The sequence below is a fragment of the Tursiops truncatus genome, chromosome 9 (genome assembly GCF_011762595.2).
Source record: "Tursiops truncatus isolate mTurTru1 chromosome 9, mTurTru1.mat.Y, whole genome shotgun sequence".
In the NCBI taxonomy this organism is placed as follows: domain Eukaryota; kingdom Metazoa; phylum Chordata; class Mammalia; order Artiodactyla; family Delphinidae; genus Tursiops; species Tursiops truncatus.
This window is the reverse complement of record NC_047042.1, coordinates 33,773,910-33,794,097: the sequence shown is the minus strand read 5'-3', so window position 1 is coordinate 33,794,097 and position 20,188 is coordinate 33,773,910. Positions and strand designations below refer to the sequence as shown.

Here is a 20,188-nt window from a genome sequence, read left to right as displayed (position 1 = left end):
AACATTGACAAAACCCTTCCATTTTCTACAGGAAAACTTACTGAAAAGTGTTTAGAAGAAAATCAGTGAAGCCATCAAATATTGGGTACCTGTTAGATATAGTTTTCAGAAGGAGGGGGTGGAGAGTATAGGATGAAAATCAGTATCTTAGTGCATTTGTATCCTGGCTAAGAAGACATGTATGATTTCAAATTAAAATTGATTCCAGAAATTAGTCATCTTTGTCTTATAACAGTTGCAGCTTATACTCATAGAAATATCAGTGAACACAAGACCTAATGATTGACATAAACAGAAAATTGTCTACAAGCTGAGCATAGAAGGACTGCTATGATTTTTCTGAAACTCATCTGTGCCTTGAATGAGGCAGGAACATGGGATATCTTTCCATTTAATGTGTCTTCAAATTCTTTCATCAGTGTCTTATAGTTTTTAGTGTACAGAACTTTCACCTCTTTAGTTAAATTTATTTCCAAGTGTTTTATTATTTTTCATGCTCTTGTAAATGGGATTTTTTTTTTAACATCTTTATCGGAGTATAACTGCTTTACAACGGTGTGTTAGTTTCTGATTTATAACAAAATGGATCAGTCATACATATACATATATCCCAATATCTCTTCTCTCTTGCGTCTCCCTCCCTCCCACCCTCCCTATCCCACCCCTCTAGGTGGTCACAAAGCACTGAGCTGATCTCCCTGTGCTATGCGGCTGCTTCCCACTAGCTATCTATTTTACATTTGCTAGTGTATATATGTCCATGCCACTCTCTCACTTTGTCCCAGCTTACCCTTCCCCTTCCCATATCCTCAGGTCCATTCTCTAGTAGGTCTGCGTCTTTATTCCCGTATTGCCCCTAGGTTCTTCATGACAATTTTTTTCCCCTTAGATTCCATATATGTTAGCAAATGGTATTTGTTTTTCTCTTTCTGACTTACTTCATTCTGTATGACAGATTCTAGGTCCATCCACCTCACTACAAATAACTCAATTTCGTTTCTTTATATGTCAGAGTAATATTCCATTGTATATATGGGCCACATCTTCTTTATCCATTCTTCTGTCGATGGACACTTAGGTTGCTTCCATGTTCTGGTTATTGTAAATACAGCTGCATTGGACATTATGGTACATGACTCTTTTTGAATTATGGTTTTCAGGGTATATGCCCAGTAGTGGGATTGCTGGGTCGTATGGTAGTTCTATTTTTAGTTTTATAAGGAACCTCCATACTGTTCTTCATAGTGGCTGTATCAATTTACATTCACACCAACAGTGCAAGAGGGTTCCCTTTTCACCACACCCTCTCCAGCATTTATTGTTTGCAGATTTTTTGATGATGGCCATTCTGACCAGTGTGAGATGATACCTCATTGTAGTTTTGATTTGCATTTCTCTAATGATTAATGATGTTGAGCATTCTTTCATGTGTTTGTTGGCAATCTGTATATCTTCTTTGGAGAAAGGTCTATTTAGGTCTTCTGCCCATTTTGGATTGCGTTGTTTGTTTTTTTGATATTGAGATGCATGAGCTGCTTGTACATTTTGGAGATTGATCCTTTGTCAGATGCTACATTTGCAAATATTTTCTCCCATTCTCAGGGTTGTCTTTTTGTCTTTTTTATGGTTTCCTTTGCTGTGCAAAAGCTTTTAAGTTTCATTAAGTCCTATTTGTTTATTTTTCTTTTTATTTCCATTTCTCTAGGAGGTGGGTCAAGAAGGATCTTGCTGTGATTTATGTCATAGAGTGTTCTGCCTATGTTTTCCTCTAAGAGTTTGATAGTTTCTGGCCTTACATTTAGGTCTTTAATCCATTCTGAGTTTCTTTTTGTATATGGTGTTAGAGAGTGTTCTAATTTCATTCGTTTACATGTAGCTGTCCAGTTTTCCCAGCACCACTTTTTGAAGAGGCTGTCTTTTCTCCACTGTATATTCTTGCCTCCTTTATCAAAGATAAGGTGACCATATGTGCGTGGGTTTATCTCTGGGCTTTGTATGCTGTTCCATTGATCTATATTTCTGTTTTTGTGCCAGTACCATACTATCTTGATTACTGTAGCTTTGTAATATAGTCTGAAGTCAGGGAGCCTGATTCCTCCAGCTCCGTGTTTCTTTCTCAAGAATTCTTTGGCTATTCAGGGTCTTTTGTGTTTCCAAACAAATTGTGAGATTTTTTGTTCTAGTTCTGTGAAAAACAACAGTGGTAGTTTGATAGGGATTGCATTGAATCTGTAGATTGCTTTGGGTAGTATAGTCATTTTCACAATGTTGATTCTTCCAATCCAAGAATATGGTATACCTCTTCATCTATTTGTATCATCTTTAATACCTTTCATCAGTGTCTTATAATTTTCTGCATACAGGCCTTTTGTCTCCTTAGGTAGGTTTATTCCTAGATATTTTATTCTTTTTCTTGCAGTGATAAATGGTAGTGTTTTCTTAATTTCACTTTCAGATTTTTCATCATTAGTTTATAGGAATGCCACACATTTCTATGCATTAATTTTGTATCCTGCTACTTTACCAAATTCATTGATTAGTAATTTTCTGGTAGCATTTTTAGGATTCTCTATGTATAGTATCATGTCATCTGCAAACAGTGACAGCTTTACTTCTTCTTTTCTGATTTGGATTCCTTTTATTTATTTTTCCTCTCTGATTGCTGTGGCTAAAACTTCCAAAACTATGTTGAATAAGAGTGGTGAGAGTGGGCAACCTTTTCTTGTTCCTGATCTTAGTGGAAATGGTTTCAGTTTTTCACCATTGAGGATGATGTTGGCTGTGGGTTTGTCATATGTGGCCTTTATCATGTTGAGGTAAGTTCCCTCTATGCCTGCTTTCTGCAGGGTTTTCATCATAAATGGGTGTTGAATTTTGTCAAAAGCTTTCTCTGCATCTATTGAGATGATCATATGGCTTTTCTCCTTCAATTTGTTAATATGGTGTATCATGTTGATTGATTTGCGTATATTGAAGAATCCTTGCATTCCTGGGATAAACCCCACTTGATCATGGTGTTTGATCCTTTTAATGTGCTCTTGAATTCTGTTTGCCATTATTTTTTTGAGGATTTTTGCATCTATGTTCACCAGTGATATTGGCCTGTAGTTGTCTTTCTCTGTGACATCTTTGTCTGGTTTTGGTATCAGGATGATGATGGCCTCCTAGAATGAGTTTGGGAGTGTTCCTCCCTCTGCTATATTTTGGAAGAGTTTGAGAAGGATAGGTGTTAGTTCTTGTCTAAACGTTTGATAGAATTCGCTTGTGAAGCCATCTGCTCCTGGGATTTTTTGTTGGAAGATTTTTAATCACAGTTTCAATTTCTGTGCTTGTGATTGGTCTGTTCATATTTTCTATTTCTTCCTGGTTCAGTCTCGGAAGGTTGTGCATTTCTAAGAATTTGCCTATTTCTTCCTGGTTGTCCATTTTATTGGCATAGAGTTGCTGTGGTAATCTCTCATGGTCCTGTGTATTTCTTCAGTGTCAGTTGTTACCTCTCCTTTCTCATTTCTAATTCTATTGATGTGAGTCTTCTCCCTTTTTTTCTTCATGAGTTTGGCTAATGGTTTATGAATTTTGTTTATCTTCTCGAAGAACCAGATTTTAGTTTTATTGATCTTTGCTATCTTTTCCTTCATTTCTTCTTCATTTATTTGTGATCTGATCTTTATGATTTCTTTCCTTCTGCTAACTTTGGGGTTTTTTTGTTCTTCTTTCTCTAATTGCTCTAGGTGTAAGGTTAGGTTGTTTATTTGAGTTGTTTCTTGTTTCTTAAGGTAAAATTGTATTGCTGTAAACTTCCCTCTTAGAACTGCTTTTGCTGCATCCCATGGGTTTTGGGTCGTCGTGTTTTCATTGTCATTTGTTTCTAGGTATTTTTTTTATTTCCTCTGTGATTTCTTCAGTGACCTGTTGGTCATTAAGTAGTGTATTGTTTAGCCTCCATGTGTTTGTATTTTTTACAGATTTTTTCCTGTAATTGATATCTAGTCTCATAGCGTTGTGGTCGGAAAGATACTTGATACAATTTCAGTTTTCTTAAATTTACCAAGATATGATCTATCCTGGAGAATGTTCCATGAGCACTTGAGAACAAAGTGTGTTCTGTTGTTTTTGGACAGAATGTCCTATAAATATCAATGAAGTCCACCTTGTTTAATGTATCCTTTAGAGCTTGTTTCCTTATTTGTTTTCATTTTGGATGATCTGCCTATTGGTGAAAGTGGGGTGTTAAAGTCCCCTACTATGATTGTATTACTGTTGATTTCCCCTTTGATTGCTGTTAGTGTTTCCTTATTTACTGAGGTGCTCCTCTGTTGGGTGCATAAGTATTTACAATTGTTATATCTTCTTCTTGGATTGATCCCTTGATCATTATGTAGTGTCCTTCTTTGTGTGTTATAATACTCTTTGTTTTAAAGTCTATTTTGTCTGATATGAGAATTGCTACTCCAGCTTTCTTTTGATTTCCATTTGCATGGAATATCTTTTTCTAACCCCTCACTTTCAGTCTGTATGTGTCCCTAGGTCTGAAGTGGGTCTCTCGTAGACAGCATATACACGGGTCATGTTTTTGTATCCATTCAGCCAGTCTGTGTCTTTTGGTGGGAGCATTTAATCCATTTACATTTAAGGTAATTATCGATATGTATGTTCCTATTACCATTTTCATAATTGTTTTGGGTTTGTTATTGTAGGTCATTTCCTTCTCTTGTGTTTCCTGCCTAGAGAAGTTCCTTTAGCATTTGTTGTAAAGCTGGTTTGGTGGTGCTGAATTCTTTTAGCTTTTGCTTGTCTGTAAAGGTTTTAAATTCTCCGTGAAATCTGAATGAGATCCTTGCTGGGTAGAGTAATCTTGATTTTAGGTTTTTCCCCCTTCATCACTTTAAGTATGTCCTGCCACTGCCTTCTGGCTTGCAGAGTTTCTGCTGAAAGATCAGCTCTTAACCTTATGGGGATTCCCTTGTATGGTATTTGTTGTTTTTCCCTTGCTGCTTTTAATATTTTTTCTTTGTATTTAATTTTTGATAGTTTGATTAGTATGTGTCTTGATGTGTTTCTCCTTGGATTTATCCTATATGGGACTCTCTGTGCTTCCTGGACTTGATTACCTATTTCCTTTCCCATATTAGGAAAGTTTTCAACTGTAATCTCTTCAAATGTTTTCTCAGTCCTTTTCTTTTTCTCTTCTTCTCCTGGGACCCCTAGAATTCAAATGTTGGTGTGTTTAGTGTTGTCCCAGAGGTCTCTGAGACTGTCCGCAATTCTTCTCATTTTTTTTTCTTTATTCTGCACTGCAGTAGTTATTTCCACTATTTTATCTTTCAGGTCTCTTATCCGTTCTTCTGCCTCAGTTATTCTGCTATTGATTCCTTCTAGAGAATTTTTAATTTCATTTATTGTGTTGTTCATCATTGTTTGTTTGCTCTTTAGTTCTTCTAGGTCTTTGTTAAATGTTTCTTGTATTTTCTCCATTATATTTCCAAGATTTTGGATCATCTTTACTATCATTACTCTGAATTGTTTTTCAGGTAGACTGCCTATTTCCTCTTCATTTGTTTGGTCTGGGAGGTTTTTACCTTGCTCCTTCATCTGCTGCATATTTCTCTGTCTTCTCGTTTTGCTTAACTTACCTTGTTTGTGGTCTCCGTTTTGCAGGCTGCAGGTTAGTAGTTCCCGTTGTTTTTTGTGTCTGCTCCCAGTGGGTAAGGTTGGTTCAGTGTGTTGCGTAGGCTTCCTGGTGGTGGGGACTGGTGTCTCTTGTCTCTTCGGCAGCACGTTCTGGTGGATGAGGCTGGATCTTGTCTTTCTGGTAGGCAGGACCACATCCAGTGGTGTGTTTTGGGGTTTCTGTGAACTTATTATGATTTTATGTAGCCTCTCTGGTAATGGGTGTGTTTGTGTTCCTGTCTTGCTAGTTGTTTGTCATAGGGTATCCAGCAGTGTAGCTTGCTGGTCTTTGAGTGGAGCTGGGTCTTAGCGTTGAGATGGAGATCGCTGGGAGAGCTTTTGCCATTTGATATTATGTGGGGCCAGGAGGTCTCTGGTAGACCAGTGTCCTGAACTCAGCTCTCCCACCTCAGAGGCTCAGGCCTGACATCCAGCCAGAGTACCAAATCCCTGTCAGCAACACAGCTCAGAAGAAAAGGGAGAAAAAAAAAAGAATGAAAGAAAGAAGGAGATAAAATAAAATAAATTTATTAAAATAACAAATAATTATTTAAATTTTTTTTAATATTAAAATAAGAAAGAAAGAAAGAAGAGAGCAACCAAACCAAAAAACAAATCCACCAATGATAACAAGCGCTTAAAAACTATACTAAAAAAAAACAACCAAAAAAAAACCAGACAGACAGAACCCTAGGACAAATGGTAAAAGCAAAGCTGTACAGACAAAATCACACACAGAAGCATTCACATACACAATCACAAAAAAAGAAAAAGGAAAAAAAAAACATATCGTTGCTCCCAAAGTCCACCTCCTCTTTAGGATGATTCGTTGTCTCTTCAGGTATTCTACAGATGCAGGGTACATCAAGTTGATTGTGGAGATTTAATCCGCTGCTCCTGAGGCTGCTGGGAGAGATTTCCCTTTCTCTTCTTTGTTCGCACAGCTCCTGGGGTTCAGCTTTGGATTTGGCCCTGCCCCTGCGTATAGGTCACCTGAGGGCGACTGTTCCCTGCCCAGACAGGATGGGGTTAAAGGAGCAGCTGCTTTGGGGGCTCTGGCTCACTCAGGCCGGGGGGAGGGAGGGGTACGGATACGGGGTGAGCCTGTGGCGGCAGAGGCCAGCATGACGTTGCACCAACCTGAGGCGCGCTGTGCGTTCTCCCGGGGGAGGTGTCCCTGGATCCCAGGACCCTGGGAGTGGCGGGCTGCACAGGCTCCCCGGAAGAGGGGTGTGGAGAGTGACCTGTGCTCGCACACAGGCTTCTTGGTGTCGGTGGCAGCAGCCTTAGCGTCTCATGCCCGTCTCTGGGGTCCGAGCTGATAGCAGGGGCTCACGCCCGTCTCTGGAGCTCCTTTAAGCAGTGCTCTTAATCCCCTCTCCTCATGTACCAGGAAACGAAGAGGCAAGAAAAAGTCTCTTGTCTCTTCGGCAGCTCCAGACTTTTTCTCGGACTCCCTCCTGGCTAGCTGTGGTGCACTAGCCCCCTTCAGGTTGTGTTCGCGCATCCAACCCCAGTCCTCTCCCTGGGATCCGAATGCAGCCCGAGCCTCAGCTCCCAGCCCCAGCCGCCCCGGCGGGTGAGCAGACAAGCCTCTCGGGCTGGTGAGTGCAGGTCGGCCCCGATCCTCTGTGCAGGAATCTCTCTGCTTTGCCCTCCGCACCCCTGTTGCTGCTCTTTCCTCCATGGCTCCGAAGCTTTCCCCCTCCTCCACCCACAGTCTCCACCCGCGAAGGGGCTTCCTAGTGTGTGGAAACCATTCCTCCTTCACAGCTCCCTCCCACTGGTGCAGGTGCCGTCCCTATTCTTTTGTCTCTGTTTTTTCTTTTTTCTCTTGCCCTACCCAGGTACGTGGGGAGTTTCTTGCTTTTTGGGAGGTCTGAGCTCTTCTGTCAGCATTCAGTAAGTGTTTTGTAGGAGTTATTCCACATGTAGGTGTATTTCTTATGTATTTGTGGGGAGGAGGGTGATCTCCACATATTACTCTTACGCCATCTTGAAGCTCCTCTGGGATTGTTTTCTTAATTTCCTTTACAGGTAGTTCACTGGTAGTATTAATATATAGAAATGCAACTGAGTTTTGTATATTGATTTTGTATCCTGCAACATAAATGAATTTGTTAATTAGCTCTAATAGTTTTTGGTGAAGCGTTTAGAATTTTCTATATACAATATAGAGACAGTTTTACTTGTTCCTTTCTGGTTTGGATGCCTTTTATTTATTTTCTTGCCTAATTGTTCTAGCAAGAACTTTCATTACTATCTTGAATAAAAGTGGTGAGAGTGGTCACTGTTGTCTTGTAACTGATCATAGAGAAAAAGCTTTTAGAATTTAAACATTGAGTATGATGTTAGCTGTGAGCTTGTCACAAATGGCCTTTATTATGCCATATGTGGCATAATATATGGTAAATTTCTTCTATACCCAGTTTGTTGAGAGTTTTTATTATCAAAGGGTGTTGAATTTTGTCAGATGCTTTTTCTGTACCTATTTAGGTGATTGTATGGTTTTTATGCTTCATTTTATTAACGTTGTATATTACATTTATTGATTTGATTTATGTTGAACCATTCTCTAAGCCCCAAAATAAATCCCACTGGATTGTTGTATATGATCCTTTTAATTTGATGTAGAATTTTGTTTACTAATATTTTGTTGAGGATTGTTGCATCTATGTTCATCAAGAATATTCACCTGCAGTTTTCTTTTCTCATAGTGTACTTGTCTGGCTTTGGTGTCAGAGTAATGCTTCTCTCATAAAGTGACTTTGGAAGTGTTCCCTCCACTTTGATTTTTTGGAATAGTTCAAGAAAGATTGGTATTAATTATTCTTTAAATGTTTTATAGAATTTGTCAGTAAAGCCACCTGGTTCTGGAATTTTCTTTGTTAGGAGATTTCTTGATTACTGATTAGATCTCTTAATAATAATTGGTCTGTTCAGATTTTCTATTTCTTCATTATTCAGCCTTGGCTGATTGTATATTCCTAGGAATTTATCCCTTTCTCCTATGTTGTCAAATTTGTTGGAGTATTGTTATTCTTAGTAGCCTTTTATGATTTCTTTCTATTGATATCAGCTGTAATGTTTCCTTTTCATTTATAATTTTGTTTGAGTACTCTTTTTTCTTGTTTAGTATAACTAAAGGTGTGTCAATTTTGCTTATCTTTTCCAAAGAAAAGAAAAAAACCCACACTAGTTTCACTGATATTTTCCTGTTGTCTTCTTAGTCTGTAGTTCATTTATTTCATCTCCAATCTTTATTATGTCCTCCCTTCTGCTAATTTTGGGTTTAGTTTGTTCTTTTTCTAATTCCTTAAGGTGTGAAGTTAGGTTGTCAAGATCTTTCTTTTTTCTTACATAGGTATTAATTGCTATAAACTTCCCTTTTAAAACTGTTTTTTCTGCATCCCATAGGGTTTGGTATGTTGTGTCTATTTTTGTTTGTCTCGAGATACTTTCTGATTTCCCTTTTGATATCTTCTTTGACTCACTGATTGTTTAGTAGTGTGTTTGATTTCCACATATTTGTGATTTTTTTTCAGTTTTCCTCCTGTTATTGATTTCCAGTTTCATATCATTGTGATCAGAAAACGTGCTTAGTATGATTTCAGTCTTCTGAAACTTGTTAAGACTTGCTTTGTGGCCTAACATATGATCTATTCTGGAGAATGTTCTGTGGGTACTTGAGAAGAATGTGTATTATGCTGTGGTTGGACAGCATGTTGTATATGTGTCTGTTACACCCATTTAGACTACATTGTTATTCACGTTTGATGTTCCTTATTAGTTTTCTGTCTGACTGTTCAAGTGTTGAGAAAACTGGATATCCATATGCAAAAGAATGAAACTGGACCCTTATCTGGCACTAAATACACAGAAAAAACCTCAAACTACATTAAGGACTTAAATGTAAAACCTAAAACCATAAAACGGCCAGAAAAAAACAGGGAAAGATCTTCTTGAAATTGGCCTTGGTAATAATTTCTTAGATATGAGACTAAAAGCACAGGAAACAAAAGCAAAAATAGAAAAATTGCATGGTATCGAACTAAAAAGCTTCCCTTTACAGCAAAGGAAACAAAGAAGAAAATGAAAATGAAACCAATGGAAAGGGAGAAAATAATTGCAAATCATATATCTGGTGAGGTAAGTATTCAAAATATATAATGAACTCATACAAGTCAATAGCAAAAGAAAAAAAAAACTTAAAAATGGACAAACGACCTGAATAGACATTTTTCCAAAGAAGACATACAAATGGTCAGCATATATATGAAAAGGTGCTCAATGTCACTAATCAACAAGGAAATGTAAATCAAAACCACAATGTGAAATTACCTCAAATCAGTTATGATGGCTGTTACCCACCACCGACCCCCTAAAAAAGATAAATGCTGGTGAGGATGTAGAGAAAAGTGAACCCTTGAACACTGTTGGTTGCTGCAGCCACTATGGAAAACACTAGGGAGGTTCCTCAAAAAATTAAAAGTAGAACTACCGTAAGATCTAGCAATCCTTCTTCTAGGTGTATGTCCAAAAGAATTGAAATCAGGATCTCAAAGCGATACCTGTACTCCCATGTTTATTGCAGCATTATTCATAATAGCTAAGACATGAAAGCAACATAAACGTCCATCAACAAAAGAATGGACAAAGAAAAGCCAGTATATACTTATAATGGAATATTATTCAACCTTAAAAAAGGAAGGAAATTCTGCCATTTGTGACAACATGGGTGAACCTTGAGGACACTATGCTAAGTGGAATAAGCCAGACACAGAAAGACAAACACTGCACTATACCACTCATATGAGAATTCTAAAATAGTCAAATTCATAGAAGTAGAGTTGAATGATGGATGCCAGGGAGTGGGGAGAAGGAGAAACAGGGAGTTACTAGTCAAAGGGTACAGGGTTTCAGTTATGCAAAATGAAGAAGTCCTAGAGTTCTACTGTCCAGCATATTGCCTGTATTATATACTTAAAATTTTGCCAAGCAGGTATATCTTATATTAAGTGTTCTTATTCACAAAAAATCTACATAGTGTATTATTATATAGGGTTAATGTATAAAAACAGAGACTAGATCAGTAATTGTGAAGAACTGGGGTTGTGGAGAGGGCCATCTAAAAAAGACACAAGTGAATATTTAGGGTGGGAGGAGGAAACTGCTTTATATCTTGATTGTGGTGGTAGTTAACATTACTGCATACATTTGTCAAAATTCATAGAATTGTACACGAAAAGGAGTGAATTTTACAGTATATGAATTCTATCTCAATAAACCTGATTTAAATATATATACAGAAATGATGAGGGACTCCAAATGGTTTACTAGGAAAAAAAATATATCAAACACAAAGAAGACAGTATTGGAGGAGATGAGAAACAAAGGAGATGTAAGACATATAGAAAAAAAATAGTAAAATGGCAGAAGTTAGCCTTTCATTATCAGCCTTTCATTGATTTAAATGTAAATAAATAAAACTTATCAGTTCAAGGACAGAGATTTCCAGAATGGAAAAACAAAACAAAACATGATCCAATGATATGCTGCTTGCAAGAGACTCAGGATAGATCCAAAGACACAAATAGTTGGTGAAAGGATGGAAAAAAATATTCCATGGAAATAGTTACCAAAAGAGAACTAGTATAGCTATACTAACATCAGACAAAATACATTTAAAGTCAAAAATTGTTACAATTTATACATTGTTACAAATTATACATTAATAAAAGGGTTAATTTATCAGAAAGATATACAATTGTAAACAAAAATACACACCAACAGAACCCCAAAATATATTAAGCAAGCATGAACAGAATTGAATAAAAAATAGGCAATTCAGCAATTATAGTTGGAGACTCCAATAATCCAATCTCAATAATGGGTGGAACATTTACTAAGAAAATCAATAAAGAAATAGAGGGTTTGGACAATACTAAAAAACAACTAGACCTAACAGTCATATATGACCTAAGAGTCGTATGCATGTATGACCTAAAATATGCATACGTGACCTAAGAGTCATATGCATGTATGACCTAAAACATGCATACATGACCTAATAGTCATATGCAAAACACTTCAGACAACAATAGCAGAGTAGAGTACACACAGAACTTTCTCCACTTTAGAAGGTATGTTAGGCCATAAAACAATTCTTTATATATTTTAAAAGATTGAAACCATATTAAGCGTTTCCAACTACAATGAAATGAAGCTGGAAATCAGTAACAGAAGGAAAACTAAAAATTGCAAAGACATGGAAATTAAACAACACACTCTTAAACAATCAATAAGACAAAGAAGAAATCATTAGGGAAATTAGAAAATACTTGGATATGAATGAAAATGAAAACTCAAATTACCAAACATGGGATGCAGCAAAAACAATGCTCAAAGGGAAATTTGTGACTATAAATGCCTAAAAGAAGAAGAAAGATTTAAATGCTGTTGAAATGGACAAATTTCTAGAAACACACAATTCACCAATACTAACTCAAGAAGAAATAGAAAATCTCAACATACCTGTAACAAGTAAAGATATTGAATCAGTAAGTAAAAACCTTCCAAAAAAGAAAAGTTCATAATAGATGACTTCACCAATGAATTCTACCAAACATTTAGAGAAAAATTAACATCTATTCTACTCAAACTCCTCCAAAAATTTGAAGAAACACTTCCTAACACATTCTATGAAGCCAGCGTTAACACTGATAACTAAAGCCAGACAAAGACACTACAAAGCAAACAAAAAAACTGACAAGCAAAAAAGATCAATATCCCTTGTTAAAATAAATGCAAAAATCTGCAACAGGATACTGGCAAACAAAATCCAACAGCACATTAAAATGTTTGTACACCATGATCAAGTTAGATTTATCCCAGGAATGAAATAATGGTTCAACATTAAAAAAAATCAGTGAACTATACCACATTCATAGAACAAAGGAACAATAACAACAAAATGATCATCTCAATAGATACAGAAAAAAACATTTGACGAAATCCAACAACTACTTTTCATGGCAGAAACACTCAGCAAACTAGGAATAGAAAGGAAATTCCGCAACATAATAAAGGGCATTTATAGAAGAACTCACAGCAAGCATCACACTCAATGGTGAATGACTAAAAACTTTCCCTCTTAGATCAGGAATAAGAGAAGGATGCCTTCCTTCACCAGTGCTATTCATTATTGTGTTGAAAGTCCTAGGAAGAGTAAGTATGTAAGAAAAAGAAATATAAAATATCCAAACGGAAGGGAAGAAATAAAACTATTTTTATTTACAGATGACAAGACTCAATATATAGAAAATCCCAAAGAAACAAACAAAGCAAAACCCTACTGGAGATAATAAATTCAGTGAAGTTGCAGGTTACAAAATGAACATGCAAATATCAGTTATGTTTCTTAGACCAGTAATAAACAACATGAAATGAAATAAAGAAAACACTTCCATTTACAATGGCATCCAAAATAATAACATACCTGGGAATAAATTTAACCAAGGAGGTGAAAGACTTGCATACTGAAAACTATAAAATATTGCTGAAAGAAAGAAGATCTAAATAAATGCAAAGACATTCCATGTTCATGGATTGGAAGGCTTAATATTGTTAAGATGGCAGTATTTCTCAAAGTGATCTACAGATTCAATGCAATCCCTATAAAAATTCCTCTTGCCTTTTTTACAGAAATGTATACAAACTGATACAAAAAATTCACATTAAATTTCACGAGGTCCCAAAAAGCCAAACAACCTTGAAAGAGAGAATGTTGAAGGATTCACATTTCCTGATCTCAAAACTTAGTACAAAGTTAGAGTATTTAAAAGAGTGTGGTACTGGCATAAGGATACAAACAAACAGAAAAATGGAATAAAATTGAGAGCCCAGAAATAAGCCCAACATCAATGGACAATTGATTTTTAACTAGGGTGCCAAGATCATTCAATGGGGAAAGAATAGTATTTTAACATATGTGCTGGGACAACTGGGTAATCATATACAAAAGAATTAAGTTGGACTTCTACCTCACTGCAAAAATTAACTCAGAATGAATCAATAGCCTAAATATAAGAACTAAAACTATAAAAGTATTAGAAGAAAAAATAGGGGTAATTCTTGATGCTCTCATAATTGGCAATGGATTCTTAGATTTGACACCAAAAGTGCAAGGAACAACAACAACCGAGTAGATTTACTGGACTTCATAAACATTAAAAACCTTTGTGCATTAAAGGATATTAATCAGGAAAGTGAAAAGACAACCTACAGGATGGGAGAAAACATTTGCAAATTATGAATCTGCTAAGGTTTTAATATCCAGAATATATAAAGAACCCCTAAAACTTCACAACGTAAAGACAGTCTAATTAATAAATGAACAAATGACTTAAGTAGACGTTTATCCAATGAAGATATACAAATGGCCACTAGCATATGAAAGAGATTTTCAACATCACTAGAAATTAGGAAAATGCAAATCAAAGCCACAGTGATACCACTTCACAACTACTAAGATGGCTATAATTAAAAAAAAAAAGATAACAAGTATTGACAAGGATGTAGAGAGATTGGGACCATCCTGCATTGCTGGGGGAAATGAAAACTGCTACACAGAACATTTTGTCAGTTCCTCAAAAAGCCAAATATAGCATTACATGTGACCCAGCAATTCCATTTTTAGGTTTATACCTAAAACAATTGAAAACAAGGGCTTAGATTCTTGTATGCTAATTTCCATTGCAACATTGTTTGCAGTAGCTAAAAGGTAGAAACAATTCAAGTGTACATCAATGGATATAATACATAAATTAAAGGTGGTCTATAAATACAATGGAATATTATTCAGCCATAAAAAGAATGATATTCTGATACATGCTGCAATGCATGAACCTTGAAAACATTATGCTAAGTAAAAGAAGCCAGACACAAAAGGTCACATACTGAATGATGCATATGAAATACGCATAATAGGCAAATCCATAGACATAGAAAGTAGATCAGTGACTTTTAAGGAACAGTGGGAGCAGAGAATGGGGAGTGATTACTTAATAGGTACAGGGTGTTCTGTGATCAAATTTTTGAAACAGAGAGATGGTAGTTGCACAACATTGTAAAGTGCCACTGAATTTAAAATGGGTAATTTATCTTACATGAATTACAACTCTATAACAGTAAATCTGTTGGACTAAACATAAAAATGTTTGGTTTCTTACCACTCTGCAATTATAAAAAGAAAAACAACTCTTCAGTTCTGAAATAATTGCTTTTAATATCGTCTTTCTCTTTCCGGATTTGAATTTGTCTTCCATTACTGTCTTAATCTTGGCTCCGTATACATGCTGAGAGTGAGGTGGGGAGCTAAGGAAAGTGTTTTTCTTTTTTATTTGCTTTATCCAATGCTCAAAAGTTGAAATATTTTAAAAATATGGATATGTCTCAGTGGGGAGTTCTGAAGTATTTCACAAGTGTAAGTGTAAGTCACAAACAGTGCTCATCATTTCAGGTTGTCTCCTGGAGGTCTGAGATGTGAGCCACTGAATATTATTTAAGCATGCTTTCTTCATTTTCATGCACAAGTGTCATTTGTATTGTATCTATGTTGCTGCCCAATCATAGCTCCTGCTATTAGTCAATTGAGTAAGAAACAAGGGGGGTCAGGAAGAGAGATGTCCTAGAGATGTAATTTCATGACTGCCAAATCCATAAAGATTGCCTGAGTAGCCTTTGTGCTTCCATTAGAGCCTTTGTGCTTGCTCTGAGTTAAAAGCAGCATTGAGTAATTGAAAGGAGACTGCTTTGACTGTACCTCAGCTAGGAGTTATTTAATGTCAATAAATTAACTTTGTTTTAAAAAATTAAGACTGTAGCATAATGATTCTAAAGCAATTTAATAGGACAGCCATACTTTCAAAATAGTACAGTGTAATTCAGTAAATACTTTCAACACAAACTACATTATCACAATTGATACATAAATACAAAACATAAATTAATCAATCATCAAAAGAGTACACTATGCCATGACTCCTGCCTTTGAAGAAAAACATACAAAATTACATGAAAATTAAATACCATTTCAAGACCCTATGTCATAAAATCTACCCAGAATTAGAATAGATTGCTTTCTTCTGTTGGGGGCCATTGAATGTTTAATATTTCTTCATAATTATACCTGAGTAGTGTTTCAAATGAGTCTGATAGTGTTCAAAATTCCGGAACCCCAATTTTGTCACCATTCACTAAAACCTTATTTCACAGTTTACATAACAGAATGAATCTAGTTAGGAATGCATGGTGTAAAAACGGTCCTATATTTAAAGCAATACTCCACCCTGTGGTAGAGTATGAAAAATGCATAGACAGTGTTTCAACAACAAAGAAATGATTATAAATTCACTGACTCTGAAATAAGCCTTTTCTTTTTCTTGGCTTTTTCTCCTTGAGAAAATGCCAGAAGATGTATAGGTTTTTTAAAAAATGATTTCTCAAAAAATGTCACTCAAAAGCAGAATTTCCATTTAACTCTGAGAAAACAGACCTTAGAGAAGAAAACACTAAGTGATATTATTGACTAATTTTAATACACATATATTGATAAAAAATACATTTAAGTTTAAAATAGAAGTGCTAGGTTAGTTTTCTCTAATGGTGAAACAAGGCAGAGGATTTTTAAAATCTTAGAAGAGTCACAATTAAAAACTAAAATTAATACCTGTACATATTCTATTCATTTATAACATAAATGATTTTATAAATCATGGTTACACCATAAGAAAAAGCATACTCAATATCAAAAGCATTGTTTATGGTGAAAAGAAGCCCAATGTTTAAAGAACACTGCAAAAAAAATAATTAGCTTGAAATCTTTAAAGTCAATACAGTTTTTAATTTAAAATCTGATTGTAATCATTTTGACATTTAGCAGAAGTATTTTATCTTGAGATTTTTAAGGGTGTATTCTTTTCAATATGGCAATTTCTTTGTTGTTTTTGCTTTTTAAGGAAGAAAATCTCTAAAGTATGTAAATACTTATTGCAAGAGCAAAGTTTTCTTTGATTATATACCAAAGAACATATATTAAGAGACCTAAGTTCTCTTTTGGAAAAAAAAAAAATGTAGGCAGCAGAAGTAATTGATGTTTCAAATAGTTGCCATTAATTGTGGCCAACCACCGCCAACAAATGGACCGAGTCCTTTTCCTATAACATCCCTGCAAGACAAATCTTATATTCCCCATTTGAGAGATGAGGAAACAGAAGTTCAGTTAAGTAATCTATCCAAAGATTTGGACCTAATTCTGCCAGCGTTCAAGCCCTTACACTGCCCCGAATAGCCTTTCTGTTGCATGGCAAGGGCAAAGTGTTCGTTTATGAAACAAAGAAAATTTCACAAATTATGTGAGAAAAGCTAACTTTTTCTTTACAAATGAAAAATAGAATTAAATTTATATAATATAAATGGTTACGAATATATTGCTATTGTCAAAGAAGTTTTAAAAAAAACTTGGGCTATATTCATACGTATATAATGATATGTTAGAGGATGAATGAGTCTAACCTGAATGTATGTATAAGTTAACAATGCAAGGGTTAGAAGACAGATTTCACCTTTGGTCAGGATAAATTAGCCTTTATTAAAATGTAAGGTCTGTTTTTAAGTATCATGATGACAACCAAGGTGAATAAATTGTGGGAGATCCAATAGGATTTATTCATGGACTGAAAATACTTTGTTATTACATCCTGAGTTAACTGATAGGTGCTTCTTGAAAGCACTTACTAGGAAAAGCTGAAGGGTGGAGACATAACATTAGAAATGATAATATTAGGAAAGAGGCTAATAACATTTTTATCAAAATTGTGAAACATATCTAAAGTATTATATGGAGTAAGGAATATCTCCTTTGGGGAAAGCATCAAGATTCTTTGATTTCCCCAAAGTGGTTACTTTTAGGAAAACCTAAAGAAAAGTGTTTTGGAGAAGTTGTAAACAGTTTGTAAAAAGCCATCCAAATTTATGTGCCGTCTCTGCTTTAAAGGAGCTTTTCCCAATAGAAAGAATCCTCTTATAAATGAGGAAGGTTACAGTCAGCAATCTTGGGGTCTTCTTGGTTCTCCCTCAAAGAGCTGGTGTCCTAACCCCTCTTTTAATTAACAATGCATTTGTGTAGAATATAGTAGCAGTGGCATTTTATTAGGAAAATCATCCATACCCACAAGCCACTTGGATTAATAGCATAAAAGTCGACTTTTAAAATTCAAAATGAAAGAAAATGTAAATGTCATTTTGTTAAGAGTTCAAATTAAACATAAGGAAAGAAATATTGATTGTTTTGAAAGTTTGTTTAAAAAATTTTTTTAACTCAAGAGTGACAGTTCTCCTAAATCTGGATAAATTTAATACTAGATTGTACTATTTAAGAAGTGATTTCAGGGCTTGGACCGATAAAATTAGGCGGTAGATTTTAACCATATTTCTTTGAGTGCACAGTGGTGCAGAAGAAGGTCACAAGAATTGGGAGAAGTTACCAAATTTTATATATTTTATACACAAACAATATGTTAGTTAATTAATTCTGTCACTGATAGAGAATTTGGATGTGTTAAAACACTGTGTATTTTCCTTATTTAAAATAGTTCATGCAAAGAGAAAGAGAATAAAACTTACAAGAATGATGTATTGAATTGTAATGTTTCCAACCATAGAATTTTTATGATCCTAATATTTTTAAATTAAATACTGGTAAATTGACTTTTTTGATGCACGGTTTTTAATTTTAATACATACAGAGATTTGCATAAGTAGTTCCACTATCAGAATACAGAACCATTCTATAACCACCCCTCCCCCCAAATTTTTTCTTGCTGTCTATTTGTAGTCAAACTGTCTCCTCATGGCTCAGCCCTGGCAACCACTGATCTGTTTTTGTCTCTATCGTTTTACCTTTTGAGAGTGTTATATAAATGAAATCACACAGTATGTAACTGTTGAGACTGCCTTTTTTCACTCAGCACACCTTTGTCAACTGCCTTTGACATTCATCCATATTGTTGCACGTTCTAATGATTCATTTCTTTTTATGCCCGAGTAGTATTATTCCATTGTATGAATGTACTGCATTTTGTTTGATTCACTTACTCGTTGAGGTACATTTGGACTATTCAGTTTCTGGTGATTATGGTAGAGCTGCTATACTTATTTTTTACCTAAGTTTTAATATCTCTAGGATAAATAACTAGGAATGGGATTACTGAGTCATGTTGTAAGTACATTTTTAAGTTTATAGGAAACTGACAACCTGTTTTCCAGAGTAGCTGCATGTTTTTCATTTCCACCAGCAATATGAGATATTTAGTTGTCTACATTCTTCAGAACGTTTGGTATTGTCTGTTTTGTATTGTTTGTTTGTTTTAACTGTTCTAATAGGTGTGTTCTGCTAGCTCATTGTGCTTTTAATTGGCATTTCTCTAGTACTAATATAATGTTGAGTGTCTTTTCATGTGCTTATTTGCCATTCCTGTGTCTCCTTTGACAAAATGTCTGTTCAGAACTTTTGCCCCTCCCCCGCCCTTTTAATTAAAATTTTGATTTTTTGCTTTTGAGTTTGAGAGTTCCTTCTATATTTGGGATATAAGTCTTTCCGTGGATATGTGATTTAAAAATACAATCAATCCTCATTATTTGCACATTTGCCTTCTTGATAAAACTTAATTTGTAACTCCCAAATCAATACAAGCCATCTTCCTGTGGTCATTTACAGACATGCACAATGGTGAAAAATTTGAATTGCCTGACATGCACATTCTGAGCTGAGGTCAAACAAGGCAATACTCTGCCTTCTTATGTCAGCCCTCATACTATAAAAATTGTCCTTTTCTCAGTCTATTAAGTGCCACATTTTTTCATTTTTGCCAATTTTTTGGTAATTTCACTGTTTAAAACGGCCCCCAAGCATAGTGCTGAAGTGCTCAGAAATAGATGCACACCTATAGAGTCAAGTAATTTTTGGCAAATGTGCAAAGCAATCCAAAAGGGAAAAGGTAAATTTTTTCAACAAATGGTGCTGAAAAAATTGAATGTCCATAAGCAAAAAATATATACCTAGATTATACCTTACACAAAACTAACTCAAAATGGATCATTGACAGAAAGATAAAACACAAAAGTATAAAACCTATAGAAAATAAAACACAGAAGAAAACATTTGAGCTTCAATTTGGTGATGAGATTTTAGATGTATTACCAAAAGAATGATCGTGAAAAAGAAGAAGTTAGACTTTCTTAAAGCTAAAAATTTCTGCTCTGTGATAAGCACTTAAGACAATGAAAATGTAAGCCACAAATTGGGAGAAAATATTTGCAAAACACATATGTAATTGAAGACAAATTGAAATTATAATGGAGTAATCATAGTTCAACAATGATAAGTCATGTTGACAGTATGTACCCTTGATATGATGATGAGAATGGCACTTTGCTTTTTAGTATTCCTAGAAAAACC

The 20,188-nt window shown here is 35.2% G+C and overlaps 1 long non-coding RNA gene across 2 annotated transcripts in view; it reads left to right on the top strand.

The window, feature by feature from the left end:
* The window catches only part of LOC109548846 (uncharacterized), a 410,544-nt gene that overhangs the window by 385,337 nt on the left and 5,019 nt on the right, over positions 1-20,188 (top strand). The window lies entirely within an intron of this gene.